Genomic DNA, 24,071 nt, shown 5'->3' on the forward strand with positions numbered 1-24,071 from the left:
TATTTTCTTATAAATTAGGTGGGTATAATTGTGTGGCTTATGTTACATATCCTATCAGCCATAGGTTAAGCCTCTCTTATTCTGTTGCTTCTGGGGCAAGGTCCTTGTCTGCTTGGAATATCTGTGGGATTAACTTGCTTTAGACAGCACTGAGTATGTGTATGTGTGCTTCAACATTACCTTGGATCTAGGAGGTTCACTGTCTAGGGACTGCTGGTCCACAGAAGAACTCTGATCCAGGTCTCCTTTCTTGCTGTAGTCAGATCCTACATCTCTTTTCAATTCTCTATAATGCTTTCAGAGATGAAAGGTTGTGCAGCTATTCCTCAGGAAAACCCCTTTACCTTTATCTCATAAAGCTTATGGAGTAAAGGGTTTACCAAACAGCCTGAATCCCTTTACCATGGAATGTCTTCACACATGATACCATCACAACTGATCCTTCAGAGTGCCATTTTATATCATAAACAGAAAATAAACCAAACCCAGTAACACTGTGTACTGTCCCCCTCATAGCCAATTATTGGACAGACTAGAATTGCTCCCTAGTTCCCTCAATGCTGTCCATAATAGGATCCCCAAACTACTGGCCCTATTGCATACCCTATTATCAGGAAAACAGAAAAATCACCCACATCCCTGCAGGCAACTGAAAATGTTTGTGTTATATACCATAATCCAGAATAACAGTAAAAATACTCTCACTGCTATTGCATCAGAGCAGACTAATAACTATTTAGGACAAGGTAGGACTGCCCCTGTGAGTTTCTATGGCTGTCATTCTTTCTGGGATTAGAAAACCACACCTTTCTCCTATAAAGTACATGTGGACCATTCCATTTCCACTCAAAAGGAAGTATCAGGTACTTTGGTAAAAATTAAAATATGTCTTTATGGGAGCAAACTTCTCATCTTTCTCAATTGGAAACCTGGTGAGTTCGAAGCCACCATCTCTTGATTAATAGACCCATTGAGCACACTACTCGACAAGACTCTAAAACTGACATTATTACATAATTGCTACACTACAGAGAATTATGACCCCAGCAATTGATACAGATAATGAACCTCTGCATATAGGTAAGATATTTAAACACAATGAGGGCCCTGAATAGATACTGGGCTGTAAAAGAGATAGAGAGTGAACAGTTCATCCAAATCTGTTTGCCCTGTTTATATTGAATAGAGCAATTAAATCCATATCTTCAATATTCAATATAGATTACACCCAGTTCACCCCAAAAGTAGACTCGTATGCCTTCTGTTACACATGCTCATTATGAAAGAAATAAATACAACACATGTAAGGCTTTCAAAAACAGAAAGTCATTCTCTTCCCATTTGGGTCGGTAGAAAGAAATTTTTAGGTGACTGGACTAATACATAACATAATGAGAATTTTAGAACATATTGGGATTGTCAATAATTTCATCTTGCTTGCATGCACAATAAGTGCCCATGGAGGCAGAAGTCAAGAGATCAAGTGAACAATGACATTGGATAAATCTGCTTCAAAGACCGCTTGAAAGTGTTGAAAAGCAAAGATGTTACCTTGAGGATTTTAAAATATGCCTGCAGGAGTCTTGGGACGTTCTGATTCTTTCTTTTTCCTCAAACCATTTTGAGAAATAATCCAGACATCACATCACTCAATAGTTGTATCGTGTCATGTAAATGACTATCAGTTTCAAACATTTTCCTTTTGTTTATATTTCTTTTTTGGGTTTTATTTTTTGTTTTTGCTTGTATTTCTTGATAGCAACTCCATATTATCTCCCAACAGGAACCCATAATGTAGTTATAGTTTCTACAGAGTCACCCACACTGGGTTCTATATACCAAATATATATAGAAAGATCCAGAACAGAGTCAAGAAGGCTACCAACAATACCAACAACAAAGTAAGAAACTCAGTTTGAAAACCAAAACCAGAAAGTATTAAAAAACAAGATTAAGGTCAAAGTATCAAAAGGTCGATCAAATATCAAGTTTTTAACTTTCAAGTCAGATTTTTTATTTCAATCTGCTATAATCATCTCTCTAATACTCTGTCTGATAACCAGGTTATTCCCATCCCTTAACTATGGTCAGAGAGAAATCACCAGAAGCTTATTCCTTGTGTAGAACCCGCAAATGTATGTGGCCTTCAACTGTCATCCATAGCCTTCTGCAAATCAGAGTTAAAAAAATTAAACTCTGATACAATTCTCTCCTACAGATTTGAATGTTACTATTGACAATCCTTGGACCAGCATGTTGGTGTTCTTCTTCCATGTGGGCTTAGTTGACGTTACACTTAGATGACTGCTTGTTTAAAAACAAAGCTTAAGACCCCAGACATCATTCTTTTTTTTTTAATAGAAATATACTTTTTAATTTTCATAAGAAAATGTTTTAACATTTTAAATAGCCTGTTAAGACTTGGTTGACATCTAGTTAACATGTAACACAAGTATTATTTTTTCTTGAAAATATTCAAATGTACTTCCATAGTTTTTTTTTACAAAATAGACTAAATTATATGCTATGTGTAACAAGGTTTGTGAATAATAACAATTTAACACACTGTTTTTCAATGCTTGAAATATTAAGTCAATTACCTTATATACTCGAGTATAAGCCGACCCAAGTATCAACCAAGGCACCTAATTTTACCACAAAAACTGCATTTAAAATGTGTTGAAAAACTCGGCTTATACACATATGTTAATTTAACATGTTTCTTGAAGAGGGAAAAAGGGATCACATCAGTAAAACAATTGGTACTATAATCTTAGTTATGGTTCCACACAAAACAGACATCATTTTTCATGAGAAAGCAGGAGCTATATAACATAAAAGGTGCTAACATGAAGTCATTTTCAAATAAAAATCAGATTAACTATGAGACTGTTCCATTGCTACCAGTTATCTCTGCCTCAGATGATAAATTAAATAAGAATAGTATACAGTCCATGAGTCTACTATGAATTCCATGACACATATTATCTTATGTTAAAAAAATTAAGGTTAATTTTTAAGAGGGGAGTAGGTGAAGAGTATTGCTAGAAGACAAAATCATGAAAGGCATCAGTGAGGACCTGATCATGAAACAAGATGCTTTAGATTGCTCACTGTGTGACGTTAAAACCCACTGTTACCCAGTTAGGCAGTCCTACATAAACATGAGGGGAAAAGAAACTGTTTTCTGTCTTCATTCAAATTAACTCCTGCCCCTCCAAATTCAGGTTAAAAGGATTTTTTGGTCACTACATTTTAACAAATTAATACAAACTATAAAGCAGTCTTCCTTTTTCCTTATAATGTTAAATAAAAATTCTACCTGTTTTAAAACTGCACATAGAACACTGGTCACATAAGAGAATGACCACTTGTTGATTTACCACAATGAACAAGTGTAGCTTGATGCTCTCAAATGTGTTCACAGCTCAAGTACCGTCCATTAGGTCACTGGAGTAATTTCCTCGTCAGAGCTGCTGGATTCATCTTTTAGTTCCAATTCCTCTAAGACTTTGTCTACAGTTGTAAAGTTTTTCTTCTTGCATTTCTTGGGAATTGCATCATTTTTACAGATTTCCTCATCTTAATGTTTGGCAATTTCTTCAGATCAAAATCCCATTCCCTAAGTGTTTTCAGATTAGCTGCATCTACAATGTCGGGAACCTCAAGGCCATAGTCCTCATATTGCTGTCGCTCCCACTCCATCGTCTGCTTGATAACCATCTCCCGGGAAACGTGTCACCGGCCTTGCCTGTCTTTGATGCTGTTATGTAACTCAGTCTGCTCCAACTCACTGCTGAATCGATTTAAATAGCTTTTAATCCATGCACAAGCGTCTTTCTTTGAATATTCTACTTTTTTGACATCAAGATGATTTTGAAACCACTGTAGTTTTTCACCAATAATGTTGAGATGCAAGGCCTTCTCATTCTTCATTTTTTTGCTTTTTCTCTTGTTTGTGGGACTGGCTGGTGATCTGAGCGGCTTTTCTACTATACGGATGGGTGACTTTTTTCTCCTGACCGCCACTCTTTCCCTTGGGTGCTTTAGGCATGCTGCCTGCCCTGCTTGCCCGTCCAGTTCCAACGGGGAAAGATGACATGGAAGGCCCGGTGCGCGGCGAGCACACGCCTGCAGGCCCTCGGAAGCCGCGCAGTCTCCGACACCATTCTTTCCGAGAGTCAGATACCATCTCATGTCTTCACCACACTTTGCTGTAGCACCCATACCTTCTGTGGTTCCTTCAAAAGGGCACATACTGATCAGGGCCACGTCATAAGAACTAATTGTTCTTAGATTGAGCTAGGGTTAAGTGTGAACCCCACATCCACCCCTGACTCTGTGTTTTCTATTCACCTCTGGTTCACCTTCCACATATTTTTGTTATATTAATGCAGGGAACTTTATCAATCATCCCCTCGGAGCATATGATTCTTCTGTTTATAGTGTCATTGATTTAGCGCATGGTAATATATTTAAAACACAATTGAGAAAAGGAAATTAAACAAGTGTGCAGACAGTATTTTGAATTGCCTATGAAAAATGAATGTGAAAGTTGTACATTCTTCAGTGCATAGAAAGGAAGACTGAAGAAGAATCAGAGTGTCAGAATGTAGTAATGGCAGAAAACATTGACAGCACCCTGGACTGCTGAAAGTGAAAACAAATCCTTCTCAAGGACTAACACCTTGAGTTTCCTGGCAAGGCCATTTGTTACGAGAACTTAGTGCTTATTCTGCTGCCTCATTCCTTGTGTACTTTGAGAAATTGCACATGCTTACTAACCCATTCCCTAGCTAACAGAGAAAATAAAAGACTGTGCAGGGCGTCCACCAGCGTGACATCCAACCAGAGGTGTTAGTCCTTCACTGGATAAAGGGTTGGTATTCCAACCTACATTTGTGACATGGTTTATCACATAAGCTCACCCTGGTGGACTCATACAAATGGGAAGACAATATTCATAATATATAAGAAACTAAACACCCTTCTATTGCCTCTATATTCACTCACATCTCCCATGTACGACTAAAAGGATCTCTTCTCTAGGACTTCCAATGCGCTACATCTCAATGGTAGCAGTCTCATCTTCTTTGCTACAGTAATCTGGGGTCACAGACCAACAAATAAGCCTTCACACAAAAAGGGCTTCAAATTTACAAGGTGGCATGATTGCCAATCTACTGAGTATCACGGCCTGACAAAGCTGACACAGAAAAGACCCACCTCAGGGAAATGAGATCTGCATAAGGGAAAGCATGCCAGAGACCAACTGCAAAGGCAGTGAAGGCAAAAAGATAGAGGGTGAACAAGACCTCAGAATCATGACACCCTGATTATGGTGAGTAAGGCATGGTGAATGTGCTCTGGAATGTCATTCAAACAATGCAAAGCAGACCTGTGTTCAAGCACTGTCTTTTTGTTTGGAGCCCAGGATATAACTGTTGACACGACCCCACACAGACCCTTGTCATGGAGTTCATTCAGCACCCTAGGTAGCTGCCCCTTTCATGGTTTCTCAGGCTGTAACGTATCATTGTCCTTCCCAGTGAAGTAACTGGTAGGAGTAGCACACAGACCATGTCCTTAGCTGTCAAACGTTTCTGTCACAGCACCACTAGGACTAAATTCCCTACTCCACTGGAGTTACCAAAGTAGCATCATGATATAGCTGCCCAAGCACTGAGATGCACTACCCAACCAACGTGACACAACAATAAGGCATCACTAGTGGGAAATATATGCAAAGCTAAGCTTCAAACATGGTGATATGGTAAATATAAAGAGGGTAACCAGTACATCCTCTCCGGATACCCATTTCTACTGAGTAGAGCAAATCTTCACAGAGTCTGAATAGACATAGGAATACACTCATGCCAAATGTAGGACAACAACCAGAGATATAAATACCAGATGTGGTGCATAAATATATATATATTATTTTTTATAAAGCTACTTAAGTATGGAAGTTTATGATTGTGGCATATTACTTCAAATATCGGTAGTGTGCAGGGTTGAGGGCTTCCCACAGTGCTTACATTCATGAGAGTGAGCTCCATTGGAAATTCCAGTATCATCCATGAGTATTGATGGATCTCCATGGATTTTTCCCGATTCTTTATTGTCACCTTTGCTTTCTTTTAGAAATTCTATTGTAGTGTACATATTTTTTTTCCATATTTGTTAAACTTGTCATCATTGAACTGAGTGTGAAATTGCTTGTTATGCTGTAGTGAAGGTACATGCTTGAATGATTTTCCATCCCAAAGACGTTCCATGGCATATAAGTGTCCTGGTCTTTTTAATGCAGGAAGAATTGCCATTTGACTGGAGAGCTCATGAATAGTATTTACTTCATATATTCCGGAGGATATCAAGGGAAAATACTTTCTACTAAAACAAACAGGTAAAAAGAAGGTTTTTACCATTTTATTATGCCCATAGATAGTAAACATACACAGTTTACCTCAATTATCTAACAAATCATAAATTTAAATATCAGATACAATCATAATGGTTGGTGAGTTAATAACATATGGAGGAATTATATAAGTGGGTATATGAGAAATATATTTTAATATTTAAAAGTAATTCACAGGGATTAAAACTATATATGTGCAACAAAATATTTTAAGTGTAATATTAAAATAAATGTTGACACTTTATATTGAGTGCCATTTCTTTAGTCATAATTGTGGTAATTGAATTAATATATGTATAGGTTATACATATGTATATGTAACAATATTTGTACTTTATATGTTTATATTGTATATTCTAATAGATATATGGATAGAGATATAAGCTGTAATTTAGTGATTCTAGTCATTGTGACTCTATAAGGTAGAATAGAAATATTAATTTTTATCAGAAAAATAATATCATATTTCTCATAATGTGTGGCCAATGTGTTAGAACCACTCTCCTTTCAGTTAGCGATCAAATGCTTAATATAATACACCGCTAGCCTTATGTTTCTGTGACTACATATACATATGTACAAACATACATTTATATTCATCTACAATAACATGAGATGGCATTAAATGTTTTCTGGAATAATTACAATTTTTTCATGGATTTTGTTTTGTTGATGTACCAACTATGTCTCAAAATTCACTTTGAGTGGATTATGACTCAGTTCAACACTTTAGGTCCATGTAAAAATGTACCCGTAGTTTTCTGAGATGATAGCTTTTCAATGGAGTACAAGGCCTTAGATTTCTCTCTTGGAACAGGTGGTGGTTTAGAACTGCCGAACTTGTGGTTAGCAGGCAATATTCAAAGAACAATTGGCAATTAAACACATTTTATCACTAACAAAAACGTGTACAGTTTATAATTAGAAGATCAAATTAAAAACTAGGGGACACAATGCAGATGTCACACTAAAGATGAAAAGGGGACTTTTACTTTCCTTCACCACTACACCAGGTGAATTAGGTGTTGGCTACTAAGTCATAGTGCTGCTGAAATGAACAAAGTTGATCACCAACTTAATATGAGGCGATCTATGCTCAAAAAGATTATTTAGCATCCTCAAAAAAAATTTATGTAGCACTCCACTCTAATTCTTTGTCACTATAATTTCAAATGGACAAAAGTACAGTGGTTGAACATGTGTAGACAGTGTGATGATTATGCACAGATATTTATTTGATATCATATATAACTTATCTTTACATATTTATAATATATATAACAACATATTCCTACATGTACATGTAAAGACAGGGTATTATAAGATGATAAGACAATTTAGCCTCAGAGTGGCTTATCTGTAACTATTAAAGAAGGAGATTCACAGTGGGGAGAGGCCTTTAGAGTCACTGGCAGGTTCAGGATTGCCACATTTTGTTATTAGATGAGTGCTTAGTCATCTACACTACATATACTTAAAATGTCAAAACACTAGCTTCTGTCTCTTTCCTCATACATGTACTTAAATAACATAATTTATCCTTCCAACTCAAATATGGAGCATTGCTCTCTCTCAAATAAATTACACTCAACTCAAAAGTGGGTTCTTGTTATCTTGCTTTACACTCCAATGAAACTTACAGATTTTTTGTAATATGGAGGTACTTGTATCATTTTTCAAGAATCTTACCATTACATATTCAGTGGTTCGTTTTTTCTTAATCATTAACATATGAGAAGCAGAACCAATTATGCATATTGAAGTTCACAATATGAAACAAAAAGAATAGCATTATACACTGAAGAGAAGTAGCTATGAGACAAGAAATACTTTGTCATGTAAATATTTTTTGATGTTTTAACCATGTTCAAAGAGAAATTGGCAATGAAGCATCCTTGAAGATTAACAACAACAGTAACATATGTAGTTTATAATTAGAAGTGCAAATTAAAAAGCTATGATGCACAGGGCAGATGTAACACTAAAGATGAATGTGGTTTCCTTTTCCTTCATGAACACAGGTGCTGTAGTAATGTCTAAAATTAATGAAAACGCAAGGGCAGGCATTTGTGCAGAATGTTCTTGGGCAATTGAGACTTTTTCTTACAAATTTATCAAGTAAAATTTCTTCCATAAAGAGTTGGTCAATGCTTTCATGACACAATGATCCTGAATGAATTTTCTGCCCTCTCCCCTGGCATTTCTCTTACTACTCTGAGAGAACAAAATAGAATTTACCAGCATACTGTTCCTGACAGAAAAAAGAAGTCCTATTAACATTCCCCTGAAGTTGTTTCAATACTTTTTTTTTTCAAGATTTCAAAAAATATGCAGGTGTGAATAATTTGCGAAATAAATTACTTTTTTCCCTTTCAAACATTTAATAAATGCACTAATACTGTGGTTACATAGGTGGTACACATTGTGCTGGTAACTGGAACATCAGGAGTTTGATATTGACATCCTGGTCTATGGGTGAAAAATGAGACTTTGGATATTTTTAACTGCATAGGGCTCTTCTTCTGTCACTGTATCAGAGAATGTTCCATTATGATTCATGTGTTTATCAGTGGCTAATATTCCAGAAGTGGAACACTTCTTCCTTACTACTAGTCTGCTCAGTTGGGAAGTTCCACATATTTGTTCAGCATGGGTAATACTGCTAGTAATAGAAATACTTGCGTAGCTTCCATAATAAAATCATGGAAGTTTAATATTATGCAAAACAGAGTAGTGGCAGACTGTAATATGTAGAGATTTGTTATCATGGGAAACTTTTGATATAATTGGAACTGAGATAAAATTAACTTTATTGTCATATTTAACTAGGTATCCCTATCCCTTATCACAATGACTGAGGCAACAATCACCTGTATTTGGTATATAATGCATTAATTTGAAATAAGCTATTCATACCTACTATCATTAAGTTCTTGAAGGTCTCCACCATCACATCTCTGTTGATTTGCTTCTGAGAAACACCCAGCAATTCCCATCCTTCGACAGTAAAATCCACGGCCTCACCCTCACCAGTCACTGAGTCCAAAAATAGACCACATATTCAGTTTCATCTGAGGATTAAGCATTCAGATATGTGTGAAAAGAAAGATGCGGCTTCAAGTTCTGATCAACTTTCATTTGATAAGGATTTGACAAATGGATGTGTGTTCCATAAAGTCTACCTTTGGGTTTAGTCATTATTGTCATTCTCGAACCGTCTACATTCACTTCTCCAAAGATTTCAACTCATCTCATAGACTTACCAATATGAACACCATTCAGAATTTGTGCGCAAAACTTCCATTACCTTTAATCCTCTTTGCTACTAACTTTGTGACACTTCCACTAGTTGATTACATAGCAAACTTCACTGCCCATTTGGACTGTCCAATGCCAGTCTGTGTCCTATTGTAATAGTTTATGATAGAAACTCTCTACTATAAACACCATCATCTGCATTATATTTTTCTGTGTGTGGGTGTGGAGCAACACCTTCCATAGCAAACAATTGAATATATATTTTAAAAACAAGTTAATTTGGAAATATTAACAAGAGATACTGAAGACTGGAAACTTGTTTGTTTCTTTTAGGCCTCTTATCAACCATTTGAGGAGCTATCATGACATCAAGAAATGAAGGAGCTGGCACTGCCCTTTCTCTCACATCCTCTCTTCAGAAATACAAAAGGAAAGACATAACAATGGTCATGCCAAGAAAGCCACTGGCTGCAGGTACACTATTCTCTGCATGAACTGTGCCTGCTGTGAGCCCAGAGACAAGGCCATGAAGAACTTTGTAATAGAGAACAATGTAGACCACAGCCTTCAGAGACATTTCCATAGCAAATGCCTTAGTGCATGTGTGCTTCCCAAGCTGTATGGGAAGTCACGTTATTGTGTGAGTAGTGCTACTCACAGCAAGGTTATCAGGAACCAGTGACTTGAATCCCAGAACCTTCATAGGAAGTCTAAACCTTCCCACCCCATTTTATAGCTACAGGTACTGTCAGACGACCATCTCCAAAGCCTAAGCAAAGATTAGAAGCTGAAGGGAAACAAACCTGAAAAAAAAAGGGAAACTGTTCTTTAAAAACAAAAGAAAGATAGAAAGAAAGAAACAAATTGCATAAAAATCAAATGTACTGTACAGTATTATGGATAAACAATGTTTCAATAAATTACTGAATATTAATTAATATGGTTAAACAAACACATTGGGAATTGTCTATGTTCCCAAATTTGGAAAACAAGTACTTGTCTGCAGACTGGTCGATGTGCATATTAATTTGAATTCTACAAAAGAGACATTTAAATTAACCCTCCAATTTTAAAACTATTATCATTATGACACAAACATAAAATGATTCTAAAATAACTCAGAGACACCTTTAATTCTAGATCAACGGAACTTCCAGGAACCCAAGATGGATGTAGAACTTCTGAAATTTGTGGTGATATCAGATGGTTGTTATATAAGATCTAGTAAGATAATACCATAAATATGCTGGTCTGTCTTTTGACACTTATAAGCATCCTTAATGTGAAAAATAGTGCAAGCTATTCAAACAGAATAATGGGATGTTGTTGGGTAATTTAAAATCAGTAAAGATACTATTTTTTTTAAATCTGGAAAACTAGGCATAATAAAAAACATGGTATCAAGATGGAAGAAAATCAAATTAATAACATATGACAAAGAGATATTTCTTGATTAAAGTTAATAGAATGTAAAGAGATTACTAATGACGATCCCAGACTATAGCCTTGAGTATTGATTCAAAAACAGAACAAAGAAAATAAAATTCTTACATCTGAACCAATAAAGAGCATTCCTAATAGTTTGAGCATAATTTTAAATCAAGATTTTAATTTTATGCAAAAGGGGCAAAGGGGAAAAGCTACTGTATACAAACATTCCTGGGGAGAGGTCTAGGTGGTATGGCAGGGGCCAGACCAAATCTAGGGATACATATGGAAGCCAATTCAAAATGAGAGGGCAAAAGGAAAAAAAAAACAAAACGACATGGGTAGCAGGACAACAGGGTACTAACCCACCAAATGGGAGTGTATAGTTTATCTCCACAGGGAAAGAGGGGCCAGACTTCAGCCTGGTGCTCCATGACATGAATAAAACATACTAGCATGAAGAAGGGAACCAATAAAGAGGTTTGAGGGGCCGGCCACAATCCCAAGTCTGTGGACAGTCTCCCCTCCGCCCAGAAGAATGTACTTCAGAGGACCACACTGAAACTACAGCTTAGGGAAGGGGACATGTCTGATCACAGCACACAGGTGCAAAGGAAGGAGGTGGAAGGGAGAGTGGGGCACATGCTGGGCCACCAAGCCCTGAGGACGATATTCCAGCTCAGAGCAGCCAATGCATAGAGAGGCCCATATGGCTGGCCCCACTATGCGGCACGACATCCCTCACTGACCCATAGCATTACGGGGGACAACACTGGAGACACTGGGAATTGTGTCCAATCTGACCCCACCACACCGAGGCAAAACACTAAAGGTGTGTGACAGAACAAAAGGGGAGCAGAACATTGAGTCCCAAGGGAATATAAAAAATAAACTTTGGGGCCAGGAGTGGCACCTCATCACACTCCACCAGAAAACACTCCTAAAGGTCAACAAACAGACCTTGAACTATTTACACCAGTGGTTCTCAAACTTCCTAATGCCTTGACCCTCTAATACAATTTTTCATGTTGTGGTGACCCCCCCCACAAGCCATAGAATTATATTTGTTGCTACTTCAGAACTATAATTTTGCTAATGTTATGAATCAGGCGACTCCTGTGGCAGTGTCGGTCGATCCCCGCGCCCCCCCAAAGGGGTCACGACCCACAAGTTGAGAAATGCTGATTCACAGGCTTTTCTTTTTGTTGTTGTTTTGTTTCTTTTGTTGCTTTGCTTTGCTCTGTCTTATTTTTTGTGCATATTATTATCTCTGTAGGTCTATCTAGATAAGGTAGGCGGGACAAAGAATCTGGAAGAAAAAACAATGGAACCGGCAGTTCTGGGGGTATCTGGGAGAGGGGGAGTTGGGGGAAAGGAAATATGTGTTAACAAACGCAGGGGCAAAGGAACCAAAATCAATGGCAAGGAGGGAGTGGGAGACCAGGTAGGGCTTGACAAAGAGCAAAGTAACTAAGAGGAATTACTGAAACCCAAATGAAGGCTGAGAATGAGAGTAGGACATGAGGAAAAGAATAGGAAAGAGAGCAAAGAACTAGGAGGCAAAGGGAATTTAGAGACATCTAAATACAGACATGTATATATGTAAATAAGTTTATATATGATGATGTGCATATATTTATAGGTTTAGTATTAAGTTAGCAGATGGACATTGGGGCCTCTACTCAAGTAGACCCTCAGTGTCAGAACATTTTGTTCTGTTAAACTGGCATTCCATGATGCTCACGTTCCTGACAGGATCACTGAAGACAAAGCGGTATATAAGCAAATGTGGTAAAGAAAGCTTAAGATGACCTGGTATCAGAAGACATAACATCTGGCGTCTCAAAGGCTTGAAGATAAACAATCTGCCATCTAGCTCAGAAGCAATAAAGCACACATGGAAGAAGCACACCAACCTGTGTGATCACAGTTGTCAATGGAATCAGGCATCAGAAATCAAAGGGGAAAAATCATATCATTGTGAATGAGGGGGAGTTCGGAGTGGACACCCAAGACCCATCTGTAGGCAACTGGACATCCCCTTACAGAGGGTTGTGGGGAGGAAAGCAGCCAGTCAGTATGCAGTATACCACTGAAGAAACATACAACTTTCATCTAGCTCTTTATTGTTCCTCCCCCCTACTACCATGATCCCAATTCTACCTTTGAAATCTGGCTAGACCAGAGGATGTACACTAGTACAGATAAGAACTGGAATCACAGGGAATCCAGGAGAGATAAACCCGTCAGGACAAATAATGAGAGTAGCGATACCATGAGGATAAGGGGAAATTGGGATAGAAAGAGGGAACCAGTCACAATCATATGGGTCTGGGTCTCCGCTCCGAACTCCCCCTCATTCACAATGATATGATTTTTTCCCTTGGCATCAGCTGTTCATTTTCCCCTCCTTCCCTGCTCCCCCCTACCTTATGCACCCTTGATAATTTATAAATTAATGTTATTTTGTTATATCTTACATTGTCCATCGTCTTCCTTCACCCACTTTTCTGTTGTCCATCCCCCAGGGAGGAGGTTATATGTAGATCCTTGTTATCGGCTCCCCCTTCCTACCCCTTCTTCCCTCCCGGTATCACCACTGGTCCTGAGGGGTTCATCGGTCCTGGATTCTCTGTGTTTCCAGTTCCCATCTGCACCACTGTGCATCCTGTGGTCTAACCAGGTTTTCAAGGTAGAATTGGGATCATGATAATGGGGTGGGGGGCGGGGAGGAGGAAGTGTTTAAGAACTAGAAGAAAGTTGTGAGTTTCATTATTGCTACACTGAATAAAAAAGGTTTTATTTTATTTGGATCCATAATCCGTGGCAAAAACTGTCAATAAATCCCAAAACATATTTTATTGGAGAAAATCTTCTGCAAAGGATCCACTTAAAGTGTTGAAATCAACACGGGGAGCTTGGCTCAAGCCAGACCATGGTATATTCATTACAACATATTCAATATTTTTAAAGTGGACAATGAGTAAAGCTAAAAATTAATTAATTTTAATTGTTGTGTTTTTTGTGCAGAATATTGAATACACCACAGAGAGGAAGAAGAATAAACAAATATATCTTGGATGGAGCACTAATGAAACATTTGGCTGCTAACTGCTCAGTCAGTAGTTTGAAACTTCCAGCCACTTCACTGGAGAAAAATAAGGCTTTCTGTTCCCACACATAGTTCCAGTGTAAGAAACCCATGAGGACAGCTCTACCCTCTCCTTTTAGGCTGTAATGAGTTTCAGTCCTTTCTATCGCAGTGAGTTTGTATTTTTTGATTTTTTGTCTCTTAGAAGAAGTTCAGGAAAAATGTCATTAAAATCAAAGATGTTGAGGTATTATTCCCTCATACATGGGACATATTACAGGAATGGAATAGTCCAGAGAAAAGAACATGTTTTTATTTTTTAAGTTTAACAAAAAATAGAACCACGTTCAATGGCTGTGTTTTACCAATAGGGTGTAGTTTAACAATACAGGGGATAATTATGTCAGGCATTGTGGAGATAGTGAAAGACTAGGCAGGATTTCCTTCTGTTGTGCAAAGGGTCATTATGAATGAGGAGTGCGTCAACCAGTCTAAGTATCACCATCCATAAAAAAATAATTCCCACATATTGACCAACTGTATACATTGCCATAAGTTTCATTCTGTTAATGAAGCCCTGAGACGATTACATTTCTAAACCATGAAAGAGCTCAAGCTCTCATTTTCAGAAATCTATAGAAAATGTTTCACTGCATGAAGTGAATAAAGAAAACTGTAGGGCTGAAGAAATGCTGACACTAGACAAACAGATCATCCATGTCCTCTGGTAGAGCTTTATATCTAGACTCTACTCAGGAAGTTCTGTTGCCCACAGAATGGACCAAGTCCTAAACTAGGAGGTGGACGCCTTATATAACCAGCCCCAAGTCACATAAGGAAGATCATCCCAGTAATCCAGTGGATTATACCATATATACATTTGATAGCAATAGATATCACGAAGCTTTATGAAGCCCCGTCTTTGTTCCCCTTCCCTGTCATGCTCTTACATTATAGACAACCCTCAGCTATTGGGCATAGTGTTCCCCACAAGTCCTATCTAATCTTTATCTGGATAATGAAAATACCCTATGGATCTTTAATACCATTTTGTAGCTCAAGGTTCTTGAAGTCAAATTAATTCATTCTTTACATACAAGAAGCAGAAATCTAGGAAGTTTGGAGGTGGTTGAATGAATTTGGTTCACACACCAGCCAAATGTTGAAATCTTTCCTTGTCGTGCATAAAAGTGAAAGATAGTATTCCCAGGTTTTAGCTCCCTCAACTGGATGGTATTTCTCTCTGGCAATTTTGTGACCTGAAATTTAGCAGTAGATAATGTTGATTAGGGCATGTCAGTTTCTTGGCCTGCACTTCTTATCCTAAGTGGTTCCTTGTGGCCTCAAAACCATGCTCCAATTTGAGTGTTTGCATTAAATACAGGACCCATTCTAAATTCAGGGTACTCTGTTTTCTTCAGCCTCCTTAGTTGACATTCATGTCAGACAGGAGATACTTCTTCATCTCAGAGGATGAATTGATTCCAGGTCTTCCCAAAATGAAAACAGTGAATCTGAAGTCCTATATAGACTTGGGAGTTAAATGCTTATGTTGAGGATTGATCTATATTATTAAAGGTTGACCTACAGCATTAAACCACACAGATGAATTTGATATCACATTAGGTGATTTTTCAGGCACAGCATATTATTTCAGTCCAAGTCAATCAACTCACTGTATCAATTGTCTTTGTGCCATTAAAACACTACTATTGTACTTAAAAAGCAATTTAGAAAAGTATATGTGATCAATGGTTTTGTTGCTGTTGTCATTTATTGGGCATTGTTTCTAGTAACAATTATTTCTCTTTTTAAAAATCATTTTATTGGGGGCTTATACAATTCTCAAAATCCATACCTACATCCATTTGTCAAGCACATTTGTACATGTGTTGCCATCATAATTCTCAAAACATTTGCTTTCTACTTGAGCCCTTAGCATCAGTTCTTCAGTTTTCCCCCTCCTTCCTGGCTCCTCCCTCCCTAAAGAACTCTTGATAATTTATAAATTACTATTATTTTGTCATATCTTACATTGTCTGATGTCTCCCTTCTCCCACTTTTCTGTTGTCCATCCCGCAGGGAGGAGGTTATATGTAGATCCTTATAACAAGTTGCCCTTCTAGAATTATTTCTTTTCATTTATGTTTTAGTTTATCTTTATACTTCATTTTCTGAATATAACACAAATAACCCCTTGCATTCCAGAACTTGGAAAGATTTTTAAAGAAAATCCCCCCAATATTTTAATGATCATTTAACTAAAGAATCAGAAATTATTTATATGTATTTTAAGTAGTAGTCACACACTTGTTCATGTTTCTTTTCCACTATCTCATCCAACTAATTCCTATACTTTTATTTGTTGATTCCAATGTAAATGTTCATCTTATGGTGACATTCCTACAGATTCTGAGTTTTTCATCAAAGTTCATCCTGCTTCTAGCTCCTTGTATCCCATGGAAACTGTATAATATTGACAGTGTGTGAACAAATGTGTATGGTAGGTGGAGCACATTTAGAAGCCCATAGTAATAGAGTGTGGCACCACAGTAGAGGGTGACAACAAGTGAAAATTGTTTTAGAGGTGGATAACAAGAGATAAAAGGAAATAAGCAGGACATACTAGAGGGGATTTGGCTAAGGCAGAGACAACCTTAACAAGAACTCAAGCCCAGAGGGAGGTGTATTTCCTGGTCTCTATAGCTCTTGTGTTTAAGGATGCCCAATGTTAAAGCTTTTGTGAAAGATAGCACATTACCAATAAGGAATGACAAGGTGTAGATAGACAGATGATGCTAAGAGTAAAGGTGAATGAAGGAAGAAGCTTAAAAGTATATGAGATGAAGGAAGGTATTGGCTGATGAAGTCACTCTCCTCCTGGCTGTGGAGCAGATGCCCTAGACTGTAGGCACAGGTGGATAGCAGCACGGGGAAACCCCAGGGTGAGGTCTTGTGACTAGCTCTCAGAGGGTCTCTGCAAGCCTGGGGTTATGACCACTTTTAGACAGCAGATGGAGCAACAGCTATCTAGTTGAGAGGAGTTACTAATAGGTGGAAGAAGGACAAGCATGATGGTAGGGTAAGGAGGAAGGTAAAAGGAAACAGAAGAAAGATCTAGGAAGCAAAGCTATGGATAGTGGTATAAGCATAGGTCTGTGCATATGTAAATACATTAATTCTGAAAATAGAGATCTTGACCTACATGCATATATTTATAAGGCAATACAATAAGATAGTAGATGGACTTTGGGACTCTGACCAAGCCCTCCCTCAATGCAAGAACACTTTGTTCTAACAACCTGACCTTCTTTGATGCTCACCATACCAGCATGATCACTGAAGACAAAATGGGTGCATAAGCAAATGTGGTGAAGAAGGAGAAAAGTGCCTGGCTATCAACATATATACCACCTGAGGCCTTAAAGGCTTGAAGTTTAAAAGTGGGTATCTAGTAGAGAAGCAATGGGCCCACATGGAAGAAGCACACCATCCTGTGAGATCATGAGGTGTCAAAGAGGTAGGGTAATAGGCTTCATAAGACCCCAAACAAGCAAGCAAAAAAACCCCAACATATTGCTGAGTATGAGGAGGGTTGTAGTAGAGACCCCACATCTATCTGTAAACAATGGGACATTCCCTTACAGAAGGGTCACACTGAAAGGATGAGTCAACCAGACGTAGGATAGTACTGATGAAACACAAATATTATTAGGTTCCTTGAGGCTTCCTCATATTCCACTATCATGACTCCAATTCTGCCTTTCCCTGCGGGCTAGACTGGAGCATGTGCACAGGTACACAAAAGAGATAAGAGTTCACAATATACCGAATCCAGGAACAGGAATAGGAGTATTAATACCAGTCGGGGAAGTGAAAGGCAGGGAGGGGAGGGGAGGAAGGGGGAGCCAATCACAATGATAGACTCATAATCACACACACACACCCCGGGGAGAAACACAGAAACCATGGGGGAAGAGAGATAGCAGTCAGTGCAAGATACGAAAATAACAATAATTTAATATTTATCAAGGGGTGGGGAGAGAGGAAGAGAGGGGATAAAAGGAGCTGATACCAAGGTCTCAATGGAAGGTAAATGTTTAGAAATGAATGATGGAAATATATGTACAAATATTCTTGATACAATTGAAGTATAGATTGTTATGTGCCCCAATAAAATTATCTTTTAAAAAAGTACATGAGATGGATTAAGGAAAGAGATGACTTATCATCCATTCTGTCATCTTGGGCTAGAGCATGGGTTTCAAGCTCTCTAAGTAATGTTGACAGATGACAAACAACACAAACTGGGAGAGGGCTTATTGCCTTGGATTCTAGGATATCCCATCCATAGTCTTGGTCTTCTAGGGAGACTGGATTAGCTAGTGTCCGGCCTGGAGCTTGAGAATCATGCTTAACCAGGAACTTGGAGGGAGGGAAACAAAATGAGTGTGGTGGCGAGAGGCTGTGCTTCGATAAAGGAGGGCAGCATTAGTCTGAATGACTAGTTGGGCATCATTGGCACAGCCCTTTTGCAACCCCCCCAGGGTGTTTCTGAAGGCAGAGGGGTGTGAGGTTGCAGTTATAGGATAAAGGGTGAGGGTTTGGGCCCCTCTAAAACTGATCTGCAAGTCATGCTAGTAGACAAAGGCACAATTTGTTTTAGACAATCTTGTGCCCACTCATCATGCATTTCTGGGATCTGTCATCATTCCTCTAGGTCTTAAGGACAGCCTTCCAGCTCAGGGTTCTGAGACAGATTGGTTTCAGAGGAAGGTGAGCTTCCAGGTCCCTCCTTGATCAATATTCTTAATCTAAGCTCGACTAAGTATTAACTTCTTCTGGAAAGATTGTTAGGTTATGGAAAATTACAAAACAACTAAAAGGTGATAATAAATTCAATAGATCAATAGATGCATTATACTGGATAAATCTGCCAAACAAGGCCCCTGAAGAGTGTTGAAAACAATGATGTTACTTTTAGGACTAGGTTCATCTTACCCAAACCATGGCATTGCCAATTACCTCATATGCATTTAAAAGTTGGACATTGAATAAGAAAGAATTAAGAAGAATCAGTGTATTTGAATTGTAGTGCAGGGGCCTTCAAATGGACAAACAAATATGTCTTGGCAGAAGTAAGTTCAGGGTGCTAGATAGAGGTAAGGAGATGAGAGTTCACATGAAATTCTTTGGACATGTAAGAAGTGACCAGTCCTTGGAGAAGGATATTTTGTTTGGTAAAGTAAGGGGTAGTGAAAAATAGGAACCCTTCAACTGAAAGGATTGATACAGTAACTTAGGCAATAGGTTCATTCTAAATTGTGAGGATGCTGCAGGGCTTGGCAGTGTTTCATTCCTTTGTGCACAGAGTCCCTGTGCAATGGAATGGACTCAATCAGAACTATCAACAAGAAGAACCTCAGAAATTACTAATCAATACCCAAGCAATGCACAAAATACTAAATATTTAGCTATGTTTACAAAAGTTATTTCCATGTTATCAAATGCCTGAAAGCTCAAGAGACATTCACTGGAATATAAGCTTATTAAAAATAAGGAATGGGTTTCTTTTGTTAAAAAACATAATAAAATAAAGGTGATGCAAAACCAAGGTGATGCAAAAATCACTGAGAAATTGTTGCCCCTCCTTGATTTATACCATTCTTCTGGAGGTTAGCTAAAGGACATTTTCTAAGATCCATACAGCATGTCATATGGCAGAGTATTTTCCAAATTGAGGATCTATTGGGAGGGCATCACACAATGACGTAGGTGTTAGTGACTATCTGTCTGGCAAGGGGAGTGTAAATCATGTAGTCTTCCAAACTGAGTCAGCTGGAAGATCAGAGGGTCCAGCCATTGCATGGGATCAATGGTAGTTGAATGCATTTTAGGTTGCTTACAAGGGCTATAATCAATTGAATCAAAATAAAATTCCAGGAGAAACTTCTAGTATAATGAGACCATAGATTAAAGCTTAATACAGAGTACTGAGATGGTATGAATAAACACCACTTTACTGTATGGTAGTTTACGTTCAAGTTATTGAGTGTAAATATAACAATGGTTGTGAGAGAACACTTACCAATACTTCAATACTTTCTCTTTTTTTAAAATCATTTTATTGGGGGCTCATACAACTCTTAACACAATCCAAAACATACATACATTGTGTCAAGCACATTAGTACATCCATTGCCATCATCATTCTCAAAACATTTTCTTTCTGATTAATCCCTTGGTTCTCAATACTTTCTATCAAACCAGTAAATACCCTTGACACCAATGTCAGATAATGACACTACAAGAAAACTGTAGCACAATACTGATAATGGATCTACATGAAAAATTCTTTAAAATATTTGGAACAGATTCAGACAACATATTACAAGGATTATGTACCATGATTCATGAAAATTTGTCCCAGATCATATTTTACATAAGAAAATAAGCACTGTAATAAACCCATTGACAGAAAAGAGGGTCAATTGTCTAAGTAGGCACAGAAAACAAAGTAGGAGCATTTAAAAAGTCAAAGGTATTGGGCCTCTACTCAAGTCTTCCCTCAATGCAAGAATACTTTGTTTTCATAATCTGGCATTCTGTGATTCTCACCTTCTCAACAGGATTGCTTAAGGCAAAAGGGGTGTATAGGCAAATATAGTGAAGAAAGCTGATAGTGCCTGGCTATTATAAGATATAGCATCTGGAGTCTTAAAGGCTTGAAGTTAAACAGTCGGTCATCTATCTGAGAAGCAACAATGCCCACATGGAAGAAGCGCACCAGCCTGTGTGATCACTAGGTGTCTATGGGATCAGGTATGAGGAATTAGAAGACCCCAAACAATCATATAGATGGGAACAAAGGGTGTTTGATTGGGGACCCAGAGCATGTCTTTAGACATTGGACATCCCCTCACAGAGGGGTCACAAGGAAAGAATGAGCCACCCAGTGTACAATAAAGCACCAACAGAACACATAACATTCTTATCGTTCTTTAAAGCTTGCTTCACCCTACTATCATGACCCCAGTTCTACTTTTAAAATTTGGCTACACCAGAGCATGTACACTAGTACAGATAAGAGTCCTCAACATAACACATGGAATCCAGGAGATACAAACCCCTCATAAAAATAATGGGACTAATGATACCATGAAGGTAGGGGAAAGGTGGGGCCACAAGGGGGAGAAAGGGGAACAGATTGTAAAGATCATCATATAACACTCCCCCAGGGGAATGAACAACAGGAAGTGGGTGAAGGAAAATAGCAGATTGTGTAAGATATGAAAGCAATAATAATTTAAAATTGATCAAGGGGTCACAAGAATGGGAAAGTGGTGGAGGGAGGGAAAAAAAGATGAGCTGATACCAAGGGCTCAAGTAGAAAAAATAAAATATTTTAAAAATGATGATGGCAATGTATGTACAAATGTGCTAGATAAAATTGATGTGTGGATTATAATAACAGCTATAAGAGCCTCCAATAAAATAATTTATTTTTAAAAATCAAAGGCTTTTAAAGTTTGAAAAAAAACTACAACTGTAACATGGAGCAGGTATAGTTCAATATGCTAATATATTCAGCTAAAAAAAACGCCAGCAAATATCATTCTTAGAGGAAAGAGAAAATAGCCCACCCCACTTAAGAAATAGGACAAACATACATTTTCATTTTCAATACTGTATTAAAAATTCTATAGTATTTTCTAGATAGACCAATCATAAATGAAATACTTTTTTATCTATTTTTTTTAGATTCTTTTTTTTAAATCTTTTTATTGGGGCTCATAAGGCTCTTATCACAATCTGTACATACATCAATTGAGCAAAGCACCCTTATACATTCGTTGCACTCGTCATTCTCATAATTCACCTTCCAGTTGGGTTCCTGGAATCAGCTCGGTTTCCCTTTTTTCCCCCCATCTCCCTCCCTCCCCGATCCCACCCCTGGTCCCTTGATAGTTTATAAATAATTATTATATCTTATCTTACACTCCCCGGCGTCTCCCCTCACCCGCCTCCCCATTGCCCATCTCCCAGAGAGGTGGTTACACATAGATCTCCGAGATCGGTTCTCCGGTTCTCCCTTGCTACACGCCCTTCCCTCCTGGTGTCGCCACTCCCACCGCTGGTGTTGAGGGGTTCGTCTGTACTAGATTCCCTGTGCCTCCAGATCCCCACTGCACCGCTGTACATCCTCTGGTATAACCAGGTCCGCAAGGCAAGGTAGAATTGGGGTCATGATGATTGGGAGGGGAGGAACCGAGCCCACACGGAAGCAGCACACCAACATAGGTGACCGTGAAGGACAGAGGAGACCAGGTCTCCAACAACAAAGGTGGGGTAGTGGTGAGAATCACATCACCGTGAAAGAGGGGGAGTGCATGATGGGGACCCAATGCCCACCTGTAGACAGCTGGACACCCCTTCCAGAGGGGTAGTGAGGAGGAGATGGGCCACTCAGGGTTCAGTGTAGCAACAATGAAACTCAAAACCTTCCTCTAGTTCCTGAACGCTTCCTCCCCTCCCAATCATCATGAAATACTTTTTTAAAGGAAGAAAAGAGGCTTCCAAAGAGAAGAAATACTACTTCCTCTAATCATCACAAATTAATGATATTTTACATAACAGATTTCAAATATACCATAAATACTACAGGTATAAAAGTTGTAGTTTAAAAGTTGTAGGCTACATTTCAACACACAAAAATAATTTTTGGCATTGAACTCTCTAACCATTAACTACTAATCTCCAACTCTGAAACCATTAACTCTTACACCTTAATATGCTAAGCGTGCTTACAACACACTAATAATCTCCTAATGCACTGACCCCCTAAGTACATGAAAAAGCCCCTTACCACCCAGAACAATTGACACCCTGAGCATCCCCTGACACCCACAACAAACTTGACATGCTTAACAAATCCTACCACAATACACTCTTAACCTAGGCTAATGCATTTATCCCAATGTTTAAAACCAGGTCAAAGGTTTGAATATATTTTACAACCTGAAACCTAACTTCATGACCATAAACCTCAAATTCAGAAATCCAACCAGAAAACAAGAATCCTTAAATCTACATCTTTATACCTTAACACATAAGCCCCTAATAAACTCCAAAGACAATCTGTGAGCCCCTACTGAACTCCAAACATAACCTTCAAAACATAAACATGTCCACTAACATCTGACTCATGAAACTTGATTCCTATTTCTATTTCTTGGCAATTGTTCTTGAACATGGAACACTGATTAATCCCAGGATTTAGATGCTAATCTTTAAGTACAGACTCTCATTCAAACACACTACAAGCCTAAACAGAACCCCAAACCTAATCCATTAAAAAACTCATGTTGCTAATTATGTGTATGGAGCTGTCTTCTGTCTCAGATTTTACACAAACGAGAAGAACTTGGGTAGGTTGTCAGGCAAACTAAGAATCACAAACACATGTTCAGTTAATTTTAAGTCATTTGCATCTGGTTCAAGGAACTTAGGAAAACAAAGAAGTGTTATATAATGTTTAAATATGACAAATAGCATCATGGTCAAGGGCTATCACAGGTCCCTTGCTGATCTTTGATCTACTGTGTGCTGACCTCAAGGAGTCTTTTCTGCTGTTAGACATATGCAGGAATGTTACCCAGTAAGCAAGATGCCTGAGGGTTGAATAGTAGTTATGCACTAATTTGTAGATCACTATTTAACCTGGTTTATCCCTGGAGGATAGGGTGAAAGCATGTTAAATAAAACAAATTACTGGTTATGCTGTCATCAACCCCATTGTTCTCCTCATTCCCAGGGTTTACTCACATCACCAGAGGTGGAGGCATTAGCAAATTAAAGGTGTTTACATTGGAA

The 24,071-nt window shown here is 38.2% G+C and overlaps 1 pseudogene; it reads right to left on the bottom strand.

The window, feature by feature from the left end:
* Positions 1-3,442: 3,442 nt before the first annotated feature.
* On the bottom strand, positions 3,443-4,054 carry LOC142443295 (translation machinery-associated protein 16 pseudogene; annotated as a pseudogene).
* Positions 4,055-24,071: the final 20,017 nt, after the last annotated feature.

The sequence above is a fragment of the Tenrec ecaudatus genome, chromosome 3 (genome assembly GCF_050624435.1).
Source record: "Tenrec ecaudatus isolate mTenEca1 chromosome 3, mTenEca1.hap1, whole genome shotgun sequence".
NCBI classification, from domain to species: Eukaryota; Metazoa; Chordata; class Mammalia; order Afrosoricida; family Tenrecidae; genus Tenrec; species Tenrec ecaudatus.